Genomic DNA, 7,109 nt, shown 5'->3' with positions numbered 1-7,109 from the left:
AACGAACAGTGTCTGGCTTTGGTCTCGAGTGTGACCCCTACCCGAGATCCGAACTCAGAATCACACGTCATGTCCACACCCTCTACACCACCTGGACACGGCAAGAGTGTCCCTGTGGGAAAATTCAGGGATCTAATTGTGTGTGGAATCTTAAATGTTGATCCATTTTATGTAAATATTACACAAATACTTACACACTACTAAAGTAGTGCATGTCTACTTTTGTATATATCTATATCTCTATCTACATACATACGTACGTACATACATGCATACATACATGCATACATACATACATACATACATACATACATACATACATACATACGTACGTACGTACGCACGCACGCACACACACACACACACACACATACATACATACACACACACATACATACATACACACACATGTACATAGACAATGTTGACCACAAGGTATAACCGGAGTTAGACATTTGATAAGCTTTTATGAGTATTTCATTAGATGCTAGACGTTTACCCAAAGGTTGTATTACAGCACCGTTACAAGATTCAGTCATACATTATAATACATTATGCATTATTGATGTGTATTTTGCATTTTGAAAGTCTAGTATTTGTTATTCATTATGGTATAAATATTCATATCATCTCTGTTTCTGAGGGCTCTGAACTCGGTAAGACAATCAATGCTGTGGGGACACTTTTCAACTGTAAACCACCAGACTTGGTTCTGTACGCTGACTGGAGAAAAGTTATCGGCTCAAGGAACAAGTCATATGTCACCCATGCTACACTGAAATGGATATATATTCATGTCATAAATTGATAGGCAGATTAATGAACATGAATAGACTGACGCTATAGCAGGATCTTTTAAGTGATGTACTTACGCTGTATATTATATTCATTATCATAGGCGGTGTAAGGTTACGTATGATGCAGAGCGCTATACACCATGTAAAGAGTATACACTATGTGTAAACCTACACCAGTGTATAACGCCCTACGCTGTATTAAATTACTCGCAGCGTGTAACAATACACGGTGTATAACGCTATGTTCGTTGTATAACATTACACATGGTGTATAATTTTCACAGTAACCCATTGGTCGTGGCCTCCAGTCTATGGAGTGTGTACCACACATCGTCTCGAGCACTGACTCGTCCTCAAAGGTTACACTGAATTAGAATATACAAATGCACATGTTCCTATGTACACACGTTCTGTCATGTGAGTGTATTGCATCATCTTCGCACAGTGTACATATAACCACATGGGATGGGTCCCAAAGCTGGGTTCCGTCTTATGGGGTATGCGTACTTCCTAGCCTCATCAGCTGACTACAGTAGACGTGTGCACCGGAGACTCGTGTGTACTCTTCATATCACTGTAGGTTGTCTTCAAACGTTGCCACCATGTAAACTGGTTCTCTGACTGTAGACTCCGTCTCCTACCCAGGGGCTTTCTGCACTCAATAAATTACATTCTTCACAAACTTGGCTTTGTTGTGCGTTCATGCATGTTCAAGGGAAATCGATCTGTTGGATCGCTCGGAAAGTGTTTAACGACACAGGTGCGGTGAATGTTGACAGCATCCGTGATTAGACTGAATAGATAGCTAGACTGGTATATAGATAAACACATAGACTGGTATATGAATAGACAGCTAGACTGATACATGAAAAGACAGCTAGACTGGTATATGAATAGACAGCTAGACTGGTAAATGAAAAGAACTTGACTGGTATATATATATAGACACAGACTGGTATATGAATAGACAGCTAGACTGGTTTATAGATAAACACATAGACTGGTATATGAATAGACTGGTATATGGATAGACACATAGATATGAATAGACAGTTAGACTGGTATATGAATAGACAGCTAGACTGGTAAATGAAAAGAACTTGACTGGTATATATATATAGACACAGACTGGTATATGAATAGACAGCTAGACTGGTTTATAGATAAACACATAGACTGGTATATGAATAGACTGGTATATGGATAGACACATAGATATGAAAAGACAGCTAGACTGGTATATGAATAGACAGCTAGACTGGTAAATGAAAAGAACTTGACTGGTATATATATATAGACACAGACTGGTATATGAATAGACAGCTAGACTGGTTTATAGATAAACACATAGACTGGTATATGAATAGACTGGTATATGGATAGACACATAGATATGAATAGACAGTTAGACTGGTATATAGATAGACAGCTACACTGGTATATGAATAGACAGCTAGACTGGTGTATGGAACGACAGCTAGACTGGTATATAGTTAGACATATAGAATAGTATATGAAAAGACAACTCGACTGGTATATAGATAGACTGCTTCACTGGTATATGAATAGACACATAGAATGGTATATGAATAGACAGCTAAACTAGTGTATAGATGGGGGGATAGACTAGAAGATATTTACACACACATGCACATACGCCAATACTGGCACCTAAAGTTAGCTACACTAGTATACAGTATAGTGGACCACCATATGCACAGACAACTAACCACATGTAGACGAGTATATAATCGTAGAGTTAGACTATTATATGTATGACCTAGACTGGTATGTATGAGGGTCGACTGATAAGGTCTGAGCCTCACAAAGAAGTAACTGCGTAACAGTAACATCTTTTGTTATAGACATTACATGATGTCATAGGTGAGGTGAGGTGAAATTGGGTTTAACGTCGCGTCCAAGATTATTGCACTTATATAGCGACGTGCATGATATGTGTGTGTGTGGCCGCTTGTACTAGTCCGGACTGATGCCGATTTATAGTGCTAGCTCACTGAGATACCATGCCGCAGTTTAACATGAATACCCCACTCAGACACAGTATACTGACTCCGAGCCGACCAGTCCTTGTTTTAGCCCCTTAATCCCGAGCGCCAGACAGGGTAACAACAAGTACAATCTTTTAACGTCTTTTTGTATGACGCGGCCCGGGATCGAACCCCGGACCTTCCGCTCTCCGGGCGGACGCTCTACCACAAGACCACGGAGGCGGTCCATGATGTCATAGAACTTGAGTGATTTGAAGACCTTGTTTCGTTGTGGCAAGTCAGTAAAACCAGCAGGGGTCTGTGACCTGTAAGGGGCCGGTCGGATAGCCTTGTGGTTAAAGCTTTCGCTCGTCACGCCGAAAACCAGAGTTCGAATCCCAACATGGGTACAATGCGTGAAGCCCGTTTCTGGTGTCCCCCGCCGTGATATTGCTGGAATATTGCTAAAAGCCGCGTAAAGCTAATCTCATTCACTCACTCACTGTGATCTGTAGAAAAAGGACAAACTAAACGCACTACACGCAGAAAAAAAGACTTAACACCAAAAGCCATACATGAGGATATGAATTTTACGGTTTTACGCCGCTTTTAGCAATATTCCAGCAATATCACGGCGGTCAACACTAGGGAAGGATGACCATTCCTATGTCACTGTAAAGAGGTGGGCAGCAGTGTTTAAGCGTGGCAGGAAGAGACATGAAAACAACCTCCGTTCTGGAATGTCTTCATTACCAGAAATGATCCAGAGAATCCACGATATGGTGAAGGCCGACCAGCGAATGACTGAGCGTCATATTGCTAGTTCTAGCATTTCCCTGGAGAGAGTACATTCAATTCTCGCAGACACTTTGGCAATGAAGAAAGTATCAGCTCGTACGGTTCCAACGTTTCTGACATCTGATCAAAAACGCTACAGGCTGATGATCTAAAGTATTAATGGAAATGAAAAAAACCCTGTTTTGCTTGATTTAATAATCGACACAAAGCATTACGTAGATGTTAATACGAAATAACCAAACAACTGGAAAAGTACTAGTGTGGATTTGCTACTTTTATATCAGTGCTCAATACAAAATGTACTTTGCAGGAGGTAATTTGTAGGCACTTTCAACATTCAAAAATAAAACTAAGTCCAAATTGACATGGCAGAAACAGGTTATAGGCATTAGGCAAATAAGCCTGCAAAAAAGTTATCAAAACAAGAATTAAAAAACCCAGCTATGTTTATGTACAAAATAATAATGACATGTAAGTTGTGGTTTGAGAACGGAATATGTTTCTTTTACGTTCTGATATTTTGACGATGATTCACTATCCCACAATGCCACTCACAAATCACTAACCTCTGACAAATCACATACACGTGGGTTTCAAGCACCTGTTTTCACCTGCCGTCAAGGTGTCATAGGTCATGGACATTCACCTTGATCTATTAACACCTGGTTATGCTCAGTTTCACAATAGTCTGTTTTGTTCATATTTTTACACACTTTTACGTGTAAAAAGACATAAAAAGCTTTGATACACTGTATTTGTGCCAAGGCCCAATTAGTACTAATTGAGTTTGAATATTTATATATTTTGTATATCAACTGCATTTATTTAAAATCTGAGATCGAAAAAACAGTTTTTTTCATTTCCGTGAGTACTTTAGCTCTGTTTGAAGCTGAATCTGCAAGGTTCTTGCAACGTTTTGGGGATGGATGAGACCTGCTTTCACATCCTCCAGTTATACGCCTTGGCTAGTTTATAGATAGACAGCTCAGATTGGTCTCGAACCTTGGACTCATCTGTGAGTTTACATTGTAGGTAGATAGCAAGAGTAGTATATAGATAGAGAGCTTGATTATTATATAGATAGGCGGCTAGATTAGTATATAGATAGAGAGCTTGATTATTATATAGATAGGCGGCTAGATTAGTATATAGATAGAGAGCTTGATTATTATATAGATAGGCGGCTAGATTAGTATATAGATAGAGAGCTTGATTATTATATAGATAGGCGGCTAGATTAGTATATAGATAGAGAGCTTGATTATTATATAAATAGGCGGCTAGATTAGTATATACATAGAGAGCTTGATTATTATATAGATAGGCGGCTAGATTAGTATATAGATAGACCGTTAGACTAGTATCCGGATAGATAGCTAGACTCACATACTAAATTTATACTGGTGTAAAGAAGAAAAAGCTGGAATACTAACAGACGAATATTTCGTTAAGTAAATCAACAAACGGGTAGGCAGATTTCGACATAGATTGACTGAGAAATGCAAAGCATGAAACATAACAAGATCCAACGAAGCGACGTGTATTTGACATGTCTAAACCATTGCTGTTATCATATCTTAGCTTCAATTAACCGTTCCTGCCTCTTCCTCAACACGAGTCTGTGTGTACACGGGTATTGTAGGGTTCGGTATCTCATCACTGGGGAAATCAATGTGTTTTGTCTCTACGATAAGCGACATTAACACGCGCAAGCCTTTAATTACGACGGTATCATCGTTGACTGAGTTTTTTGTTTGCACCTACACATCCTCCTTGCCCGGAGACTCCGCCATTGATGCAATCTACCGCATCACCAGATAGATATCATTCTTTATTCATTGTGAAGCTTTTTTAATATCCGTTTTATGTTTTATGCAAGTGATCGATGAATGGCGCATAAAGTCAATCGCCAATTCAAAAAATACAATACATTGATACAGCCGTAATTTATGGCTTTTAATGGTTGAAACATGCTTGTAAATTGGGGGTATAGCCTTGACAGCAGTAATCTGTCGTGCTTAATCGTCCCTACATGGTTATTTCCTCGTATTTGTCCTGGCTTGAGGTTCGGTTAGTTTGAGTATGACGGAGAGAGTTTGCTCAATGCAACGCACTAACGAAAATGAATCGGGTTGAATGGTGTGTGAAGTTTGTTTTGATCACCCAAATACATAACTCGTCGGCCCTTTCTATCAACACAGTGCCTTGAACATACATGTAGTGACATTTCATATCATATCTTTTACATGCAACTGATCTGTTCTCGTTTCTCCACATATAAACGCGTACGCGTGAGTATAAGTGCGTTCGCGTTTTTCATTTCTGGTTCATTTCATCACAGTTAGAGGTAGTGTGCAAGTGTTTGTTTGTTGTTTAACGCCGCACTTTTCGAGATATATTCTAGCTTTATGACGAGTCTGTAAATAATCGAATCTGGACTAGACAACCCAGTGATTGATATGATGAGCATCGATCTAAGCATTTGGGATACGATGATATGCATCAACTAAGCGAGTGTGAGCATCCGATCCCGTTAGTCGGCTCTTACGAGAAGCATGCGTTGCTGAGGACCAATTCTAGCCCGGATCTTCACGAGGTAATACACAATTACACAGCGGGGAAATACGCTTTCGCTATGACGTCATGGTCAGAGCCACAATTGATTCAGCGTTCACGTCTTCATCCCACCGGAATAACGAGGATGTGTCTGCCACTTATCCATCCATCTGTCTCATGTCACCTTCAAATGTGGCTTCAGGTATTGTTGTGGTCTAGTTACAAGTATAATATGCGCCTATTTATAGTTAGAGCTATAACTGTTCTTTAGTTAGAATTATAACAAACGCCTAGTTATAGCTAGATATATAACTCAGGTTGCGTTGGAATTATAACAAACGCCTAATTATAGTTAGAGGTATAACTGTAACTTAGTTGGAATTATAACAAACGCCTGATTATAGTTAGTGTGAGTGAGTGAGTTGGGTTTAACGCCGCTTTTAACAGTATTCCAGTTATATCACGGCGTGTCAGCTTAATGTGGGAGGAAAGTGAAACCCACGAGCACGGGTATTGTGCTGACAAACCTAGAAACATAATCGGGGTGAACCGGGATTCGAACCCACAATCATAGGTTCCTGGCGAGCCCAAGGGACGCAACTTTGCACAGCGAATCGCGGCGTCGTAGACGACTGGGCAACCCGTGCCCCCACTTATAGTTAGAGGTGTAACTGTAATTAAGATGGAATTATAGTTAGAGTTATTACTGTTAACCAGTTATACGAATAACAAACGCCTAAATATAGTTAGTGTAGTCTGGTGGCTTTACGCTGAGCACGTAACAACGCAGATTCGGTTCGATTCTCCACACGGGTACCATGTGGGAAGCCTATGTCTGGTTTAACCATCATACGACTGGTAGAATATTGCTAAGTGCGGCGTAAAATCTTACTCACTCACAAGTTATAGTCCAACTATCGGGATGACATAGTCAGATTTCCACATGTAACTAGTTCTCAGCCTGTGGCTA

Source organism: Haliotis cracherodii, unplaced genomic scaffold (genome assembly GCF_022045235.1).
Source record: "Haliotis cracherodii isolate W230 unplaced genomic scaffold, xgHalCrac1.p SCAF_24, whole genome shotgun sequence".
Taxonomy (NCBI): Eukaryota; Metazoa; Mollusca; class Gastropoda; order Lepetellida; family Haliotidae; genus Haliotis; species Haliotis cracherodii.
Note: the sequence above shows the minus strand (reverse complement) of the source record.